Consider the following 21,400-nt stretch of genomic DNA (forward strand, 5'->3'; position numbering starts at 1 on the left):
GGCAAGTTGATTCATTGTCTGCATTTTTGTTTTTGCCTTTACTTGACCTATGTTGGCTGCAGTGCCGGAAAGAATCGGTATTTGGAAAAGCGCTTACTGGACTTAATGTGAGTGTTTCAGTGCGTTCCTGAACCGGTCCTGGACACGCTGCAGCGGTGGATGTGCGGAAGAGCAAGGACACATTTTCCACTGATGATCATGGGCTTATGCCAGGACTAAAACGGCAGTTTGGAAGTGATCAGGTAGAAATTTTCTGTTTTGTTGGTTTGTTTAATTTAAACTGAAAATTAATTGTGTCGAATTCTTTTCCATGAAAAGCATCTATCTATTTTGGAACTAATTCAGCTGAAAACGGTGAGGATTAGATGCAAACTTTTCAGTTATCCACTAGAATTTTTCAGCTGTCTGAAAAATTACGGCAGTCTTGAGTACCTGTCCAAAAATATAATTATTTTTAACTAGTAGTATTATGTAATCATGTAAACTATCATATATGTATTTATACATGTTTGTTGTCTATATAATTTATATAATGAATAATTGTTAGAATTTCTTACTAATAATCACATAAATTATTTATTATACGATGATCCTATAATGCTAATATATATAATACAAGTAGTATTATAGAATTACATAGAGATATACAATTAGTATCAGAGATTCAGGAGAAATAATGTCATGATTTTTCTTTGCAATGGACAATATTCAAATATTGGGGTGGACAGACGAAGGCCCCATCTCTGCCACTGAACTCAGTGGCAAAGTGCAGCTCAGACATTTGCTCATGAATTCTCTGTTACTAAATGGTAGACTTTTCTACATAATTTTTTTTGGCTAATTGATTTCTTCGTCCTGAATTTACAGCCATGCTGCCTTTTTAGAACTGCTTTGTGGACTTGCTCGCATGCAATATTTTGTTGTGATTAATCTGTCCCACACTACAGAAATGTCTGTGTTTTGTTTCCGTTTATATTATTAAGTGGAGGATACATCATTAAGTTTTTGTGTTGCTCATGTTCAGTGCTAGTTGATAAGAACAAAATATTTAAAGAAATGGAGAAAAGGAGATTAAAGATTTCCTGTCCCCTCATGGCTAGCCTTCTCTGAGATGAAATGAAGAATTTGTGAGCGGACACAAGCAGATGATACCATCATTTCTCTACCAGTAAGCTGACTGTATCACTGGTCTGAATCTTAGCAAATTTGATAATGGTTTCCTTGCAAGAATTATTCACATCTGTGTATTTCTTTGATTCATACATGTTGTTCACTGTACTGTGGCTTATGGTCCAATTCTGCTGGGTCCGTTATCAAAGCGTAATAATTCACCTCCACATTTTTTTGGGGTGGTGCACTAGTATTTTTAAATCAGGATGCTCTCTGAAAGGGGGCGCACGGTAAGTTTTAATCCCACAGCACAGAGGTTGTTGCCTCAGATACGAACAGCAGGTAGATGAATGGGAAACAAAGAGATTGTTAAAAAAAAAGGCAAACGTCACTTTGCACAAATGATGCAGTTGAGTAGTGAACCTGTTTGTCATGCAGAGTTTTTAAACTTGCGCTGATGCTGCATCGCAGCACTGTGACCCTTCTGAACCTCAACCCCCAGACCTGCAGGCGAGCGGATTCTCCCCAACAGCGAGCACGGAGCTGCCGGTTCCATCCATGTCAGTCTGCTCGCAGAAGATTCCTCACAAGTAACTTTTCATTACAAAGGGTGACCATTCAAAACAAAGAAACAAAAGCAAAGAAAAACACCTGGCAACAGGGAAAACTGCGGCACTTCTTTGTGAATCTTCTTAAGCTCGTGCTTTTTATACGTACTTAATGCGATATCTTGTAGGAATAGGCAGCAGCAGATGAGTGCAGCAACTTCAAAGAGCAGCTTTTTTCTGTTGCTTCTTTTACGGTGCAGCCCAATAGTCTTCCTAACAGATATCGCTCGCAGAGTATCACCATTTCTCTTAGGATAATCAGTGTAAGTTGGTAATAACACATAGCAACATAGAATTAAAAATTAATAGTGAAATTATTACATTATTCTCTTCTAGCAGGAAAAACCTTCACCTTACAACAAAGGCCTTTAAAGCACTTTGGATGTTTTCCAAAATAGCTAATTAATACTCCACCTAGCACTTGTTCTGTGTGGCAGACGCGCTATTTCCAAGCAGGAATCGCTGACTGTCCGCCGAGGAGCTGGGCGGGCAGCAGGGACATTTCTGCTCCGCGTCCCCCAGCAGCGCCACGAAAACCCGCTCCAGTGGCAGCAGCACGGCCAGTCAGTCTTTCACATTATTGGAACAGTCGGTGACGTTCAAAACTGAAGAGACAGTGTGTTGGAAGTCTAGAGAGAGTGGATTTGCTTTCCCCGACACTAAAACAAAGGCTTTGCAATGTTACACATATTATTCTGATCACAAAAGTATCTCGTGTTAGGGCTTTCAGCGTGAGATAATTGACCTTGACATTGCTTTCAGCTAAGGGCACAGAACTCTTATCGCAGTGACTTATCTTGAAGAAAAGCATGCAACTGCAAATAATATTTACTTACTGTCTTCGCTTTTTTTTTTTTTTTTAAATTCTTGAAAACTGTGCACTGCAAGGACAAGTAGGCAGAAGTGTAGTGAGGGATGGAAGGTATTTTATGTGGATGAACACATGAAGAGGTGATTATGTATTGCTAAAAGTCTAATCCTTGGATAAACTACAGTTTGCTATTAATTCTTTGGACTTGCTTAGCTGCTACTTAACATTTCCATGACTTAACAATTATATTCTTGAGCTAAGAGTAACTTTTCAACAAAATGTGTAGGGATTAGAAACATTGATAATTATATTAATTAATATTAATAGGAAGGACAATATTTGTAGTCATATGACAAACATGAGGAAAGCAGGGCTTTAATTTTATCAATTAATTCTGTTCCTAATTGCTTTCACTATTCAATTATTAGAACGTGTTCTACTTGCAACAAGGAATGTGTTAAGCGGGAAACGCAGGCCAGAATTAAGGGGAAAGAGAGATGTGTATTTGTATATGGTATCGTCTGTTATCCAGAAACATATTTAGCCTTGTCTGTGGGCTTTGCATTTTCTTCTATCTATTTATTACAAGTGCCAATCATGTGGAGTAATGGGTTCAGTCTCAGTTGAGATGGGTTCGTAGAGAGAGAGGCAGAAGCAGAAAATGCCACTTGCTGAAGAGCCCTCCAAATTATCAGATATCCTTCCCACACCTTCCCGTAGGTGCAGGATGAGCACAGGACAGCAAGACAAGCAGACCTTGGAAAAGAGAGCTCAGTGTGTGTATCTATACTGACTACTCAGATTTGTTTAATACATTTGCTTGGGTTGAAGTTGTCTCTAGAGGAAGGTAGAGAGCTGCAGTCCATTGGCCTTAATCCTTCCCTGTGCTCCCGTATCTTTATACTGCTCCACCAGCTCAACACCGCCATAAAACCAGCGTAATCCACCCTCCGCGCTCCCTGGTGTGAGGCAGGTCCCTCACTGAGCGTCACAGCTGCCACGGGGGCTTCTTGCCACCAGGAGAAGGCAAAACCCTCCGTGCAGATGTGTCCAGCGCAGGGCAGAGCCGGGAGATGATGCTCTTGCTTGGCGTCCCACCAGACGGGGGGTGCACAAAACCCCAACCATAAGGGTGGAGGCATCCGTTGGGAAAAAAATCATCCCCATAAAGTTTTCTGCATGAAAGTCTTCATGTCCCGAAATCTCTCTCCTTAGAGAGATTTCAGCTCATAAAGAAATCTTAATGTGTTGACGTTTCCCTCTGCACAGAACCTTCACCACATAACAATCCAGGAGGCCAATAAAACAAATAATGACTATCTCCTGGGGCAACTGCAATAAAATAAATGCCGCCAGCTAAAAATTGTGCCTCTGATGGCTCTTCAGGCAAGACATCAACAGTCTCTACAACTGCTGATCCCCTCGTGGCTCTACACTCGCTGTCCTCTCAGCCCGTGCCCGGATGCCTTACGCAAAATTCCGGTGTCTGCTTTTCTTCTCAGCTCGTCCCTCCTCTGGTCCGCTTTAGGATTACACCCCTGTAAGGCTCTGAATAAATATCTCGCCAGACATTGCACATGCAGGTGAAGGAAGCTGTCACCCCTTAAAGGCTGGTTTAGTTGCCTTTTGGCTTTTGCCAGTGCAACTGGGAGGAGTTGGCACCTGCTCACCTCAGCTACGTGGATGTTGGGCGCTAGTGCGGGAGGGAAAGTGGTCTGGGGACCCGGGGAGTTATTCAGCAGGCCAGTGAATCTGGGGGGACTTGCCCATGAGGATGAGGGAATATCCCCAGATTTCTGTACCTTGTGGGCTGGGTACTCTGCCCATCCCGTTCCCCCTCCTGATGCTGATCTGGAGCATATTTACACTCATGCATATTTTTAGGATAAAATCAGGAAGAATAATTTTATCTCACTGTGCAGCCACGTTGTCAAAAGGCTTTCAGGACAGGGTCAGATTTTTACACTGGTATAAACGTTGCTGCTTCTCCTTATCCCCATCAGGGGACAGAGCTCAGAATTAGTCCTTTTGTGTTTGTTTCCACTACACCAGGATGGACCTGTGGGCCTCTGCTTTTCCCCATCAGAAAGCACAGATTTAACATATCTAACGCACCAGAATTGCTTAATGAGTGCTCAGTGAATATTAATAAAAGTTTGGACGTGACTCAGGCTACAATGGCTGAGAAGTTTGAAAGCTTTGGTTCAAGATTCCAGGAGGCTGTGAGAAAATATGGTATCCAGCAGCTAGCATATAGTGCAGATATTTCACTATCCAGGGATCTCTAATTACTAATAATGTACAGGAACAGTATGATATGTCCTTACAATTGCAGAATCCTTTTCAAAGATAATCTTTAATAGTTTATTTGACAACCTGTAAAATTATAGAAAATTATTAGTCTTGGGAATTACAAAAATCCCCATAGTACAGTCAAACAATAAAATTATAATTACCTGTGGGTAATTGAAATTTAACTGTTTTTTTATCGTATATTACACATCAATAGCAACATAAGTTCAAGAGTGTCTCCCTCCCCTCCCTTTTCTTTTCCTTACAGAAGCAGGGAAAATGGACAACCCTGCTGGTAGCTTGTGAGCCCTTGTCACAGAACAGAGCTTGAACAATTTTGATTAAAGCAGTATGTTCGAGACTGTCATTAGACCTGCATTAAATTACATATCTGGAATGTTAAAAATAAAGACTACCGAAGCTTATTCACAGCTGCCTGTGGTAAAGTGTGTAGTCAAGGTTTTTATTATCTTTAAAGTTCTTATTTTTCTTTTTTCTAAAACTTATTGTTTCTTCAAACAAATATCTAGCACATTTAAGAACAGTGTGAGCACACGAGCAGAATTGCTTAAGATGGATAAAGCATTAGCATGTTTCCATTCTGTGCTTGGTAGTATTGTTTAGTACTAACAATGGTAATTTATCAATTATACAAGAGGGAACAAAGCTCCTCACCTGTCTCTTAGCTCCAGAACTACCTATTACGAGGCCCAAAGCTTGACACCCCTTGCAGACCTCGGGAGGCATCAGCATTACCAGGTTTTGCCTTGTCCTCTCTTAGTGACCCCATGGAGGCTGCTCCATGCTCAGCACCATGGCACATCAAGACTTCCATGGCTTTTCTTCTAAACCAGGAAAAATCTAACCTTTTTTCTTTTTCTTTCCTTCTGAACCAGGACTCTTGATAATGAAGCACGAGTGTTGACCAGCCCTCCCGTCCGCAGCCTGCTCTTCTTGTCTAGTAGGTAAGACCCTCCAGTCCCCTCTTGCCATGTCACTTGTAAGGGCATTAGAGTTTTAGGATAAGCTCAGGACAAAAACATGCTTTTTGGATGCTAGCACAAACCCTAAAATATGGTATGTTTGGCACTGAATTGTCTATATGACAGCTCTGTCATATACTACTAAGATGCACAGTGACTGTGTTTGCTTCTATACAAGGATCAAGCTGGCTACTTTCATTTGATTCTGTAAAGTCTTTTGTGATCATTATGTGAATATAACTGCACAACTGAAAATAACTCTGTTTTATTAAGAGTTTCAATTAAAGTGTTTAATACACAGATTTTATCATGAGAGAGGCATCACAAAGACTGAGTACAACATAATGGCAAGTCAGGTATTGTTATGGTTATTATTACCATTATTTATGTATAACCATTGAAGTAGTAACTGAAAACTGGGAAATGGAGTGCCTGAGCCCCAAAGAACTCACAGTAACAGCTTTTTTTGGAGGAGGCAACAAAAGCAAACAGTCTGTTTTGTGACACAATTAAAGACACATACAGACCAGTCTGGAAATGCGTGACCCTGAATGGGTTTTCCCATTTCCAAAGATCAGGGAAGGCAAAAATTCAGTTCTATCCATCACTCTCTACCTTTTTTATTTAGGTGCCTTTTACCCACCACCTTTTATTCTCTGCCTGTTGATTTGAAGGGCATCCCTGCACATTAGAGCTGTGATGTGTCTGTTTACCCAGCAAAGCAGCTGGAAAGTTCTCATCAAAGTGGTATTTGAACACCTTTGCAAGGGACTCGAGGAGAGAGATTTTGCCTTTCTTGCTTGTCCTGCCCATCTGAGATTTTTAAGTGTCTTGGCCTCCTAAAAGCTAACGTGGAGCATTTGTATTAGATGTAAACCAAGGATAAATCTTTCAAAAGGAGAAACCCCAAAGGAACCGTGTCTTCAAACCAGTTAATGGTCTAAGCCACAGCAGAGGAGAGACAGGGCTGGCCTAAAATCAGGGTCCTTGTGCCAAATAGACCTCATGTAACGTAGCAAGGAGATGTAGCTGAGAGAGTTTTGTTTCGCTTTGGCTGTTTCCTAATCCTGACCCTTGACCAACACCTGAAGGCTACAGGGAAGTTTTTCTCCATCCTTATCTCAACTCCTCATTCCCTGGCAGATTCCAGCTGCTGAGCTCAACTGCCCTAAGAAAAAAAAAAGAAAAAAGGCAGCTAGAGAGCAGTTGTCCACTAGGATTTATATATATGGGATGCTTGGAAGCTAAATCTTCCAGCCACTAAAACGCACCATACTGTAAGACAAAGAGCAGGAGATAAATTTTCCTGCCTTTGAAATTTCTGCTCGTGTCACTCTCTGAGGCTAATTTTTACCATTTTGACTCCAGTGAGAAGAGCTGTTCTGACGTGAGTGTCTTACCCTGCACTGTGACGCAGGGATGAAGTGAGAGTTAAGGATGAGCAATTGTGGCACTGTCAGGATCGAAGCCAGGTCAAATTTTTTGTTTTGCTGAAAGTCACTTTTTTGACATAGGAATTGGGAAAATACATTGATGCAACACGCTGAAAAGGACCAAAAGGTTATTATTTACTCCCACAAATATGATTCAAATAGAGAGACCCAGTCCTCAAAGAGAAAATATTTTCAAGTGAAAACACAAGCTTTTAGGGATAGCCTTTGACACTGAGTATGACCTAATGAGAGGTCCAAAAGTGGAACCATCTCTCCTCAAACTGAAAAAAAAAAAAAAGTAGTGAGAAATCTTACATAAATTTACTAAATGTTTTGGTGGACCTGAAAACAGAGAAGAACCAGAGAACATTCTGTTTGAAAAACAAATCATACACACCACTTATTCCCAAACGATGGACCACCGAATGGCTCTTTGCTACCCACGTCCAGCTTGCTGGATCAGCTGCTTCCAGAAAGCCGCAGTGCTGTGATACGAGTTGGCCACTCCCGAAAGAAACAGATCTTTCTCTTAAGCAGGTTCTTGTATTCAAATAATGGAAAATGTGGCCAAAGCGCTGTCGCAGAGGTGTTAGTCAAATTCTGCTGCACACAGCAGAGGGGTTTTAAAGTGCAGCTTTTGGGGCTCATAGCTTTCAGGATGATGGCTGCATGAATGGTGGGAGGCTGGGGCAAAGCCATCTTAGAGAGGGTGATTAATTGCAGACAGGGCTTTTCCGAGCCTCTTATTTCTGTGTTGTTGACGTTCTTGCCACAGAAGGGTTTGAGACCGTAGGTGGAGGATGTGCCTTCCTGACGGCCCTGTGGGTGTGTGGAGGGGTTGGACACTCGTGTTTCTGGGCTCCAGGTGACTCCATGTTATACCCAGCCCACTACAGCACCAGGCAGTTATTTATAAGGAGAGCTGGGTGTCCATTTGCTTTCCAGAATTGTGAGAATGCTTATTGCACAGCATAGAAAATTACCCGAGGCCTTGTTGGGTTTTTCTGGAGAAATATATCCTGCAGTCTGGGTTACTCATATGCCTCCATGGCTGGTGTCCCCCTGCACAGACGAGGGTCCATACTGAGAAACAGTGTAAATGTTCTATTCAATATCCCTTGGCAGAGAAACTGCACTGCATTACCTTTTTTCTTCTTTTCTTCCTTTTGCGCAAGGCTGCTGTGCTACCAGCTGACCATTGTGTTAAAGTTATATAGTGTATCATATTAAATTTTATAACAGTGCTTTGTGTTTTGAAAAGACTTAGAGGGGGAAACAGCATCAATCAGGGAACCACATTTAAGAGACTTGGAAGGGGCCTCCTGGGTCATTTTGTCCAAGACCTCTATGAAACGGGAAGGTTTCTGCAAAATGCCTTTCCCATAAATGTATCTAACCTTTCCTTAAAGACACTGAGTGATTGTGCCATAAATACCTCAAGCAGGTAAACTAGTCTGATTGACCTTACCATCAAAAAGTGTCTCCTAATACTGTATATAAGGTACAATTTTCCATTCTTTCAGCTGTAGCTAAGCAAGAAAAAGGGGAAATACACAGTAATGGGCAACAATACAGACTGTGCAAACAGTTTTGCTTTCACTTTACTGCCATCACCTACCATAAATCTGGATGTACCATTGATACTCGGTTTCCCAGTGTAGTGTCTGTGATCCTTGTAGTATCTATCTCACTTTGTCTCTGACTTTTGGAGAGCCAACATTACAGAGTGTAGAAATAACGAAGACGTACGAGCAGCACTTTCCAATTCAGAAAGCCATTCAAAACCCTGTGCCATATAGTTAAAGTATTTATTTCTATTCTCTATTTATTAGAATTTGTGAGTTGTTTCTTGTCAGGACCATGGGAGCTAGAGGAAGCACAGGGCTTTCTACGTGTCTGTCAGCATGTCAAAGAATAATTTACATTCTCTTCCAACAATTGTGCGTACTGAAAAAGAAATACCTGGTAGTTTAGCTGTTTGTTGTTGCAATAGTAACGCATTGTGTGCTGGTTATGGCCTCATACTGCTGTGCCTTCTTTCTTTCAGTGAATATTAAGAGAAGTGTCATTTTGTGTACGTGTGTTATTAAATCACAGGCACATTCATTTCTGAGCTGCACATAAACTATCTTCGGCTTGCTTTTTTTGTCTTTTTTTTGTGGGTTTTTTTTTTTTTTTTTTGCAAGTGCCAGAAGATGGTGAGACAGCTAAAGGCCAGTTGTTCTCCCACCTATTTCTGTCAGGCATATACTACTTATGGAAAGGGCTTCTCTCACGGTGTCCATCTCACCTGGCTGAGCATTACCTAATGCCTTTTGGACGCAGGAGAAGGTCAGACACCCTTCGGTGTATCCTTGCAGCTCCCAGGGACAAGCACATCTTTAAAATGTGCCACCTTGGTGGCAGCGAGGCATTGCTGTCAGACAGAACGAACAACCCTCTTACAGTCATACGTCAGGTTTTATTGTTGTCACCAGGCACTTCCCGAACATCCAGCATCGTACCAAAACGAGACTCTGAAGAGGTCCAGTAAAAGCTTGTGAAAAGGTTTGGGACAAATGTTACTTGAACTGATCCGCAGCAGGCCCAGAGAAGTGTATTTCAGACTAGCTGAGGAAGACTATGGAGGAATTGCTTCTTCAGAAGATCCAAGAAGGAAGTTTTACAATGTTGAGGTATCCTGAGCTTGGTCTTAATATCCAGTCATTGTTCTGGGGTAGAGCAGACTGTCCTCATTTGCTTTTGGGGGGTTTTTGTTTGCTTGTTTCACAGTTGTACTTCTCATACGCAGAGGACTGTTGCATAACGGGCCAGGAAAACTGGAGTTAAGTCCTAAAAGCAAAAGACACAGAAAGAATAGGATGATCCTGGGTTTGAAGACATGTTGGTGTCTCTGCATGTCCCTGCCCACGCTTTTATGCTGTGCCCCATTTATGCCTCATGCCTTTGTGCGGATTCAGGCTGGCACTCACTGGTCCTTCTCAGCTCGGTGCCAGTCGTTTCACAAAGATCTTAAATAAGCCCTGAAAATATAGATTTTTTTTTTTCAAAATGTCTTCTCTTTTCAATTAACTAAATGCCATCTATTCTCTGATGTGCGGAATTTTTAAATATTTGTTTAGTATTTAATCGCATAGAAATACAGGCCAAAATACACCTCATCCAGTTGTTCAAGGGCAGAGGCTGGTGAGATCTTGACAGTTCTGTCTGATATCTTAAAATCACAAGGAAATGTAAAATACCTGTGCCAAGAAAAAGACTACAAATACCAACAGACCCGAGGTTTATTGCTTATATTCTTTTCAGCCATTGTCTTTTTCTCATCGAATCACCAAATGAAACTTTTCTCAGCACAGCAGAGACGAGACAGTCCCCAGCCCGGCTCAGCCTTCGCTCCCTTCCTGCCTTGGACTCAGCTGTGACATCAGCCCTTCTCTGCTGACAGGACTTGAAGCTAGTGCTTACAGAGGATCCCAGGTACTTGACCCACATGGCAAAACCAGGTCTGCTTCCTTCAACCAACCTGCTTCGCTCCCACATATCCCCTGTTTTCCTTTTGCTGCCCCTCTGTTCTCTAGATTGTAAATACTTGGTGAGGGGAGATAAACGTATTTTTGTTCTGTTGTGTTAGGAGGAGGAATGAAGGCAAAGAGGGCTTTTTTGGTTCTTTTGTTGTTATTATTTCTGAGAGAGCACTTTATTTTTTTTAGCACAGAATTCTGACTTGTAACTGTGCTGTTTGGTACTCCTGAAAACAAGAAGTGCATTTGCACAAGGTGCTCCTAAAACAAACAAAAAAGATATATCACAGAGATTTTCTCATCCTGTTCAGTGCACAAATGCCAATCAGAAGCAAATATGGGGCTGTATCTTGCAATCCATTTTGATATTTACAACAGAACGTGGCATATCATTTAATTTAAATTTGCAGCATGCTCAGTGTAATTAATGCTGTGCAGTGCCTAGAAAATCCTGATTTCTTAATGTGATACAATGCATGCATGCTGAGAGCATTTTTTTAAACTACTGTATCATTTTGGAACATTAATGGGGAGGCACTACCATTAAACAGGGGGAAAAAAGCGCCACACTCACTCTCTTTTTATGAAACTTCCATGCAGCTCCCCAAAATATGATGCAAACTACAGGTTTGTTTTAAAAGAGGGGGGGAGTCAGAGATTTAATTTTCCCTTGACACAGCATGATGCCTGAATAGCCAGGCAGCTATTCCTAAATTATGTGCATTTCATTCCTAGGAGCTGTGAGCATTTTGAATGGGCTGTTGTTAAATACAGTACACAAGCATAAATACTCGAGGGAACAGCTAGCTGAAATTTTGGCATGAGCAGAAATCTGATATCTATCATGGTAGTATCTGAGCACGTAATAATAATGCATATTGATTTGTCGGGAGTGATAAGAGAGGGGTTTTGGTATTCTGGGCTGCGAACTGTTAAACTTGGGAACATCTTGGGTGATTATAATAAGCTGTGGTATTTGTGTGCTGTGCTTTTGGCAGGGACAAAAACGTTCACGTGTAATCTTTAGACCTGGGAGGCTGGACTGGGGCTCATTTTTGGGACCGAATCCAAGAGGCTGACTACGTGATACGTGTATATTATACAGAAATGAAGCATGCGGAATTTACATATGTAACTGGAAAATCAGGTGACAAAAAACATACTTGGGATAAAGGGTCGGGACCAAAAGCCCTTCAAGGTCAGGAGCTTTACTGCCCTGACTTCAGTGAACTTGGCTGTTTGTTTCCGTACCTTATCAGGCAGAAATACGATTGGAATTGTGCAAAAAGAAGAGGAAGAAACAAACAAAACGCACAACCCTTATTTTGCAAGGTATCAGTTTCCACCAGAACGTACTATAAAATCTCTGTTTATAGACCTGTTGATAGCAAAGCAAATTCTTCAGGTCCTCTAAATAAATCCATTCCTAAATATAATGCTTCAACTTCTATATTCTCATCTGACACCTGACAATTCAACCTTAAGAGTAATTGGTTCTGTCTTTGAACCTCTGCAAATACTGTATGAGGAGGGTGGACAATTTATTGATTTAGATTGATTTTTGTAAGAAGCATATGAGACAGGTGTCTGACGCTGTATATATTACACTCCTCTTAAACATCCATAGGCGACGGGGCAAGGTTCAAGAGCGTGTGGAGGCAAACGAAGGCGTCCTGCTGCGTGAGACCTCTCTGAGTAATTACCTGTGAGAGAGACACCAGCCAGGAGAACATCACTGGCCGAGTTTGGATCTCAGGGGCGGGATGAAGCCCTCCGAGGTATGTCCTGTCTCCACACGCAGGAACACAAGAGGGTTATTATTCTGGTGCAGGTTGCCCAACCCATTGAGCTCCTCCCGTTTGCAGTGTCAAGCCTCAAGAAGGGGCTGGAGGAACAGAATGGCTGTTGAGATGAATGGTTGCATGTTTCCGCGCTATTTTGTAGTGCTGTGGTTATTCGAGAACATTACAAGACAGGGCAGTGGATTTATCAGGAATAAAAGTGTTTGTGGACTGGCTGTTCAGTTTGTGACAAAAGTTGGCATTAATAGCTCTGACCCCCAGTGAAGACCTAAAAAAACTGGAGAAATAGAACAAAAGAAGACAGAAACAAGATGGCACTGATGGTCTCATCACTAGGGATGACGATTAAGGCATGAAACAGAGGGCTGTCCCGCTTGTGTGCCAGTTTGGCTGTGGAAATCACCCTCCTCCCGCTGTCTTGCTTCCCTCATCTATAATAAGGGAAAGAATAACTTTGCAGCACACTTCACATTGGCGTTGCGTGCTAACTTCATTACTGTTTGCAACAGCCAGTGCAATCCTCAGAGGAAAGGAATAGTAACAAAGAAAAGATGATAATTACCGAGCACATAGTTTCCATCTATAATCTTCATTTCAGGATTCACTATTTCTGATGTCAATATTTTATAATGGCAGAATGAGATGTGCTGAGTTTCTGTTTGATGGAAGTAAATTCAGATTTAATATTGCCAAGGAGCTGAATTTTTAATACACTAGAGCTGTATGCAGATATTCCGCGTTTGCTGCTCCTGCCGCTCCTTTGTACCAGTTCAGCGATGTTCCTGTGGCCAGGCAGAAAAATGGAAAGAGAGTGCTCTGAATTTTCAGTGGGGTGACAGTACTTTTTGTCATTTAGCTCTGTCACAATAATTGGGGGTGTCACACAATGAAACAACGGGACTCACCCCTGGTAAATGAAGAGTTTTCAAAGGGATGCGCAGCCCCTGTCAACTGCCAAAGCTTTTGTTTGTTCATGGAGTGCGGCAGCATTTCCAGAAGAAAAACCACACTGAAAGAGGCACACTTAAAAAGTTTATTGTAAATTGATTTGCTCTCTGTTTTTATAAAATTGGATGTATTGTATGAACAGTAGGAAAATATCCTCTTCTACCACACGCTTCCGGCTTCCAACCTGCGGAGGACTGTCCACAAACTCTTTAGGAATTTACCTCTTTTTGTTAAATTGGGTTGGATCTCATTAATAAAAGAATGGTATAATGGAAGAGAGTTTCTAAAATTATACTGTAACCTAGAATTGCAGGATTCAGCTTTCTCTGCCTAAAGAAAAAAATTCTGAAGCATTAAACTTACTTTATCAAGCATTGCACCTGACATGCTCTCATAAATTTTACATACATTTTAACTTATTTTAATATTATGCAGGCTTGGTTTAAAATATTCTCATGAAGTAACTGAAATGAAGCTGCTCAGCCATAAATTACAGCTCAAAAAATACTTGTTCCCCCTGCCCCATCAATATTTCTTTACTTAAAATCATGTGTTGTATGTAAGGTAAATTTTCCCTTGCCGAGGTACTTTGTATGTCTTAATAGGACTACGGCAGAAGCAGTGAGCCATATTTCTGTGGGGTTAAAGGCACTCTCCTCACTTTTTTAGAGGCATCACATCTAAAAGCAGATGTTAGTAACCCCTTGCGTGCCATATACCAGCTAGACCCATGACCCACGACTAAACGTGCAGCCATAGACACGTGTGTATATGTTGGGTTTTTTTTCTTTACAGGAGTAGCCCTGTAGCAGATGTGTCTGCCTTTTGCAGCGCAGCGCGGTCGCGGCACCCCAAGGACGCCCCTTCAGCCAAGATCCTCATCCAGCAGGTAGGTGGGACATCATTGACAGCTAATCACAAAGCTCCATTTGTGTCCCAATTTCTTAAACTATTTCAAAGTCGCAGCTAAATTACACAAACATTTGCCTATCTAGACATAACAGGACTGTTATGAAATACTGTCAGCTTGTTGCCATTTAGCCTGAGCGCACACTGGATGTGTCTGTCAGGCCATACTTGGGCAGCTCTGCAGCGTGCAACGTGTCCCAGACACTGGAGTGGTTATGTCTGAATACTCCTTATCTGATTTAAAAGTCGACAATGCTGCACATCTGTGCTCGCGAGGCTCTGCTGTTACGCTGCGACGCCAGTATTTATTTTGCTTCTGCAAGTTAGTTTTCCTTGAGAAGCAGCAGGGGCCTTCTTCAATGAACTGAAAAATGTGTATTGTATGAAGGTCTGTGGAGGGTTTGTACTGTAGTTCAATGGGCAAATGTGAACCCAGGGGATGATGTTTCATTTAAACATTTGGTTTATATCTTTACATGCCAAAAATATTAATGTCTCGACTGTAGCAAACTGGATTCAGCACTTTTTTTCCTCCCTTGAATTAAGTAATTACAGCCAAAACATTCCGTGGATATTTATTCTTCCTTCTCAAAGGTGGAGTTTTGCACAGGAACATTTGGTTTCAGAGCTGAATTGTCAGTACCTGCTCACTTGACACTTTCCTGTTAGTTTGTGTTGGAAACCACCGGTAGTTTCTTTCCTTATGTTTATTGTGTTATTCTTAGAGCTTTGATCAAGACATTTTGGACAACAGCAAAGTTTAACTTCAAGCCTATTTGCTAGTTTGAATAAAAGCAAAGAATGTGGTTTCTGTCAAAGGATCTCTGAAGACAGAGTAATTGAGAAGCAGAAAGGCATTTCTGGAGGTGCATCCGAATGTCCTCTTCACATCTAATTGCATCAGGAATTCTGCATTAACATGCAAGTCCTGTCCAAATGAGGGAAAAAAAAAAAAAAGCTTATTTTTAGGTAGGAGCCCTCAGTGGGCAGTAAATTACCCATAATATCCCCCAAACTAGCAATTAGCCCTGTTTGCTGACTACCTGAATTGTTTCACAGTAGTTCAGCACAGTCCTACCAGTTATCACCGTACTTATCATCAGAGATGCAGCGGATGATTCCCGCAGCTTCGCACACTGTATGCCTAAGGTCAGGCGTAATAACAAATACATTTTATTTGCTTCTTTTGGCCCTTCAGAACTGTTTTCTCAGGCTCCAATATGTGAGGATGGCTGATGCTGCCATGCCGCTTGAATGGCAAGAGTTTGAAAACAGAAAGCAATGCAGAAGTGTGGCTGTATTTTGGTTTTAGTTAATAATGAGTGTTTGTATTTATTCCCCTATTAGCAGATAGTCCTAAATGTCTGCTCTGGAGAGAGGGAGCTTGCTACCAGTTTCTAGAGTTTTATTTTCACAAGTTCTGACTTTGGAAGACATTGTTGAACATAGGCCTGTAACTGAGGAGCGTAAATGTGGAAAATGTGGAAACAAAAACCTACGGAAATTTTCTTCTTAAGTCTGCTAAGCAGTTTTTATATCCCTACATAGGAATGCTTTGCAAAAATAGTAACTTTGTTTTGAAAACTGTAGCTATATTGCCTGATTTCCTGGTAGAAACAATCACGGGCCTGCATATGCACAGCAATACAAGCACACGCATCCTAACAGCATCATCTTCATTGAACAGACCCTGGGTTTTAAAGAAAGAATAATGAGTGAAAATGAGAGAAATAAAGCAGTTGAAGTAGAATACAGAAATGTTTGGAACCCGAGCAGTAAAGGTTTATTTTTAACCACTGTGCACAACAATTTACACATTATTTCTAAGGCAGAAATCCAACTGAATTAATATAGGTCCTATTACCACCGGTTAAATCACATTTCCCGTGGTGGTTCTGCATCGCATCGTTCTGCCGTGGCCTGATGGACTAGGTCTGAGTCCGGCAGGTAAGGAGGAGGATGGGCCAGGAATTCATGCTCAAGAGTGACATTTGAGGAATGCTTCTCATTTGCAAATGTACTCCGAGAAGCAGAAACTGGGAACGCTGCCTTTGTCTGGCTCTAGGTAAAATGCTAGAACTTTTTTCTGGGGGAGGGGGGAAAAAAAAAAAAAAAAGAATCAATGAGTTGAACTTTGTTTCCACCCTTACTAAACCAGGCCTTGACTAAGAAAAATACAAATAAGCTGATCATAAATTAACAGTCATCCCCGTAGTGAGCGTGAACACACATACCTGGCCAAGGCAGGCAGAAGCAGATTGATTAAACAACAAAGTTCACCTTGTTTTCTGAGTTGAAAGCTCATGCTGTTTCTTGGCAGAACAGGCATGTCAGGCCTGTAATAACCACTTGCTACCTTGCTTCAATCAGCGTTAAAACCAGCACAGTATTAACATCTGGGGGCAAATCCATCTGGAAACTGCTTTCTGGGGGAAAAAATGAAACGGAGGTAACTGAATATCACACCCAGTATTTATTTATTTATGGATTGCATAGCAACTTCAAATTTCTCCCTCCCCTCACCTGAAAATTTTGTATTTCAAACATTTTGTGTTAAAAAGCAGCGCTGAATACTTGTTCAGCAAGAAGTGGCAAAGAGCAGCAGTTCTTCAGCTGAAGGTAAATCTTTGGCCTGGCAGGGGTTTGTGTTTGCTGTTTGGTTTCAGTCTGGAGGGGGATTTGTGCACAAGTTGGGATGGATCCGTGTCCCCAGCGCAGCAGGACCCGGGACAAAGCCAACCCGGGAGAGGAGACACAACCACGGGACGTCGGAGCAGCCACACGCGTGGATGCAGGAAAGCTGTTGCACTTACACCTTGAGTGGTTCAGCTGGGAACACAAGAGCTGGACTTCAAAAAGATTGTGTGGGGAGAAAAAAAAAAAAAAAAAAAAAGCTAATTTTTGCTGACATGGTAATACTGAAACTGACTTTTTCTTCTTGATGTGCTGGTACAAATATAGACTTGTTATTTTGCAGCACCTCCTCTTTCTGTTGAATAAACTAACATGGTACCTTCAGGTTTCAGAGGACACTGGTGCTTGGTATGAAAAAAAAAAAAGGATCTAAATCCTCTTGTGGGAAGGTTAATGCAAATCTCACTGGGTAAATGAGACAAAGACATTTATGGTTTGTTTTATAATTTCATCTGGTTTTATTTCTTCTTTAAAAAAAAAATAACTGAAACTGTACTCTAGCATGGATAAAGTTTGCAGACTATGCTAATGAAGTACAGAAGACGTGCTCGGAAGTCCATCTGCTCCATGTGAAGGACGCTCTGTCCTGTTGGCTCAGCTTGGAAGGTCAGCGTGAATGTTTTGGAGACACATACAGGAACACGCACGCAGACACGCACGTGCACACAAACACCCGCACACACACACGCATGCGCACACGTGCTCGTGCAGACACACAGGTGCGTGTGCACACGTACCCACACCGATGGCATGCACAAACGTGCACACAGCACAAGGACAGACACACACAGAGTGCACCTGAACACACACACAGACACGTGCATACACACACACGCAGAGACACAGATGCGTACACACAGATGTGCACACACAGAGCAACGCGTCTGGACACGTGCATAGACGCATGTACACACAGCCACACATATACGCACACACAGACATGCGTACATACAAATGCAAACACAAACACACACAGACACCTGCACACATAGATGCACACAGATACCCGGACACATGAACAGCCGCATGCAGACTGCGCACACGTGCAGAGATACACAAGAGATGTGCATGCACACACATACGTTCATATACAGACACACAGATGTGCACACAGATGCATATGCACACATGGGCACACAAAGACGCACACACACGTGTGCACAGACACACACATCAATATGCATACACGCACAGAGACGCGCACAGACACGCAGGGACATACACATTCACACACAGAGGCACATAAACACAGGGATGCAGACACAGATGTGTGCACACACAGATGCATAACACACATGTGCAGATGTGCACACATGCACAAACACACAGACGCAAACAGGTGGACACACAGACTGACACGCACAAATACACAAACAAGCACACAGATGCACAGAGAGATGCAAACACAGACATGCACACACCACACCCCGCCCCCCCCATGCATGCAGACGTACACACGCAAGCACACAGATATGCAGAGCTGTGCATGCACACACCTACATGCATATATAGGCGCACACACATGCAAACAAGGATGTGGACACACACACAGAGACACGTGCGGTCATACACACACACAGATATGCAGAAACACGCACACACAGATGCACGCACACAGACACGCACATACAGATGCACACACAGAAATGGACACAGACACGTGCACGCGCATAGACGTGCACACACACACAGAGATATGCAGACACAAATGCGGAGACGCACACACAGGCACACAGACAAGCAATTTACCTGTTTACAATGGTGAATGTTTCCTCAGGTAACTGCTTCTAAAGGATCCAGCATTGGCTGGCTAAGTCCTCAGCAGAATGAGTAAATATTTTATAATTAAGCCATTAATTGAGAATTCTACATTTAAAAAAAAAATAACATCATGTAGCTTCCATATGAAATATTACCTGTGCATTTAAGGGGGCCAGGGGTTACATTTTCTTTCTCCAGATACCCTAATAGCTATTTCAGTAGACAGAAATATACAAAGTACAGCACTTGATATGGTGAGCGAACCACAACACACAAATATATTTGCAGAAAGAAATTCTGAACAAGTAACACAGATATCAGCAGGTAATTTTTCTTAAATAAAGAAACCTTCATTGCCACATTCATTCAATGAGGGAGAAGACACAGTGCCCGTAACCAGCCTGTGTGCACAGCACACCTTTTGTCTACAGCACTAATACTGTTTTACCTTCGAACTACCTCTATAGGGAGGAAAACATTATCCTCCCTCTAAAAATGATTTCGGAAATAAATACATCTAATGAGAAAAAAACCCCAGTCTGTTTGTGGTCAATTTGAATAGAAAGGGATGTACAACTTGTGAAGGTACTAATAAATTATTCCCACTTTCGGCTGGCAACAGTCAGTGAACACAAATACAATTATATCAATGGCAGGTAGAATCCTGACTAGATAGAAAAAAGCACTCAGACTTTTGGGAAGACAACTAGAGGGGGCACAGCTCGTGCTCTGATCTGTTCAGCAGTGGTGAAGAGACCACTGTACATGTTCATTTACAGTCTGTACTCATCGGCTTCCTAAATGTAAGGCCTGATACTCCGTAGAAGCTCCAGCTGTGTCCTGCTGCTCCGTCTTCTCTTCAAACCGCTGCAGCGAAGACCCGTCCCAAGTTTTCCGCGTTCTGTCGCATGCACGGGTGGGTCGGTGCTGCTGCCGGCCAGGGTGGGACGGGAAGAATTCATATAACAGGGTAGGAGTGGAAAACCCTCCTGGGAAGTGACTGCGCAAAACATCCACTGAACTCAGTACCAGCCCTTTGAATGCCGACGTCATGGACAGGGGTTTACAACGGCATCATGTGATAAAGCTGATTAAACACACATTTTTTTTACATTTCTGAATTGCACATCAATGAAAATCCAGGTTAACGTGAACGCTGGGAGAAACAATGGGTTCAGCCAAGACCAGAGGCTGTGTGCATTTAAAACTGAGACTCCGTGAAGGATTTTTAGAATCAGCCTGGTTTTATATACCCAAACAAGCTTACCTCTTTCTTTAGAGTGAGGTTTTCCTCTCCTTTGGAATTCTGGGGTAAATTGTCCTTGTACAAAATCTGTTCAGGGTCAAGTTTTAGGCAATATTTTGTGCTGCAATAACCACACCATGACAGACAACCTTTCATCAGTTAAGAAAAAAAACAAACCCTCTTCTTCAGGTCAGTACAAGAAAGGAACATGACAGAGCTATAAATACAGAGCCCAGAGGTGTGAAATCTTGTGCATTAAATGCAGTCAGTTTAAATTCTTTCCCAAACATTTCAGATGGTGAAGCAGATAAATATATACGTAGGAGAATCTCAGCAATAAAAGCAAATGTTCATTGTTAAATTATTCTCTCTGATAATAGCTGTGGAAATTTTTAAAGACAGTTATTTAAAAAATACATAACTGGTTAGAGGAAGCTGAATTGGATAAATCGGTAACGTGCAACCTCAGGTTCAGAGACAAAAGCAGCTGAAAACAGAGGGAAAAGACCATCTAGTCACATTTCTACTTGCCAGGTACAGGCCAAAGAGCCCCAAGCAGGGCTAAAAGTAAAGATTTTCAGATAACAGTTTGAACATTTTAATCCATGATACCAAGACAAAAAGCCTGGTCACCAAGCAACTACAGCTAGACAGTTAAATTATGCAACTGATTCCAGAGGTGTGCAAATGCACTGCAGCGCCCAGTGAAGTCAGAGAGATGAGGAGTGCTCAGAGCACAGGGTGCTGGGACAAAAAGAAAAGAAAAAAGAGAGGAAGGGAAAGGAAGGGAAAGGAAAGGAAAGGAAAGGAAAGGAAAGGAAAGGAAAGGAAAGGAAAGGAAAGGAAAGGAGGAAAAAAGAAAATAAAGAGAAAAGAAAAAAGGAAAAGAGAAAATATGAAAACAAAGGGAAAAGAAAAAAGGAAAAGAAGAAAAGGGAAAGGGAAAGGAAAGGAAAAAAAGAAAAAGAAAAAAGAAAAGAAAAGAGAAAAGGAAAAGAAAAAAGACAAGAAAAAAGAAAATAAAAAGAAAAAAGGAAAAGAGAAAGAAAATACGAAAAGAGAAAAGAAAAAAGAAAAGGAAATAAAAGAGAAAAAAGGAAAATAGAAAAGAACAGAAAAGAGAAAAGAGGAAAAATAATCCCTCAATGTAAGGCTAACTTTAATAACTTAAGTAGTGACATTTTAAGACCCTGTCTCCAAAGGTGCCTTGGACAAGCTTTGCTGTGAGGGTGGTGAGACCCATAAGTGCATGATGTTTAGGTGAAAAAATTTTAAATAGCTG

Source organism: Caloenas nicobarica, chromosome 3 (genome assembly GCF_036013445.1).
Source record: "Caloenas nicobarica isolate bCalNic1 chromosome 3, bCalNic1.hap1, whole genome shotgun sequence".
Lineage (NCBI taxonomy): Eukaryota > Metazoa > Chordata > Aves > Columbiformes > Columbidae > Caloenas > Caloenas nicobarica.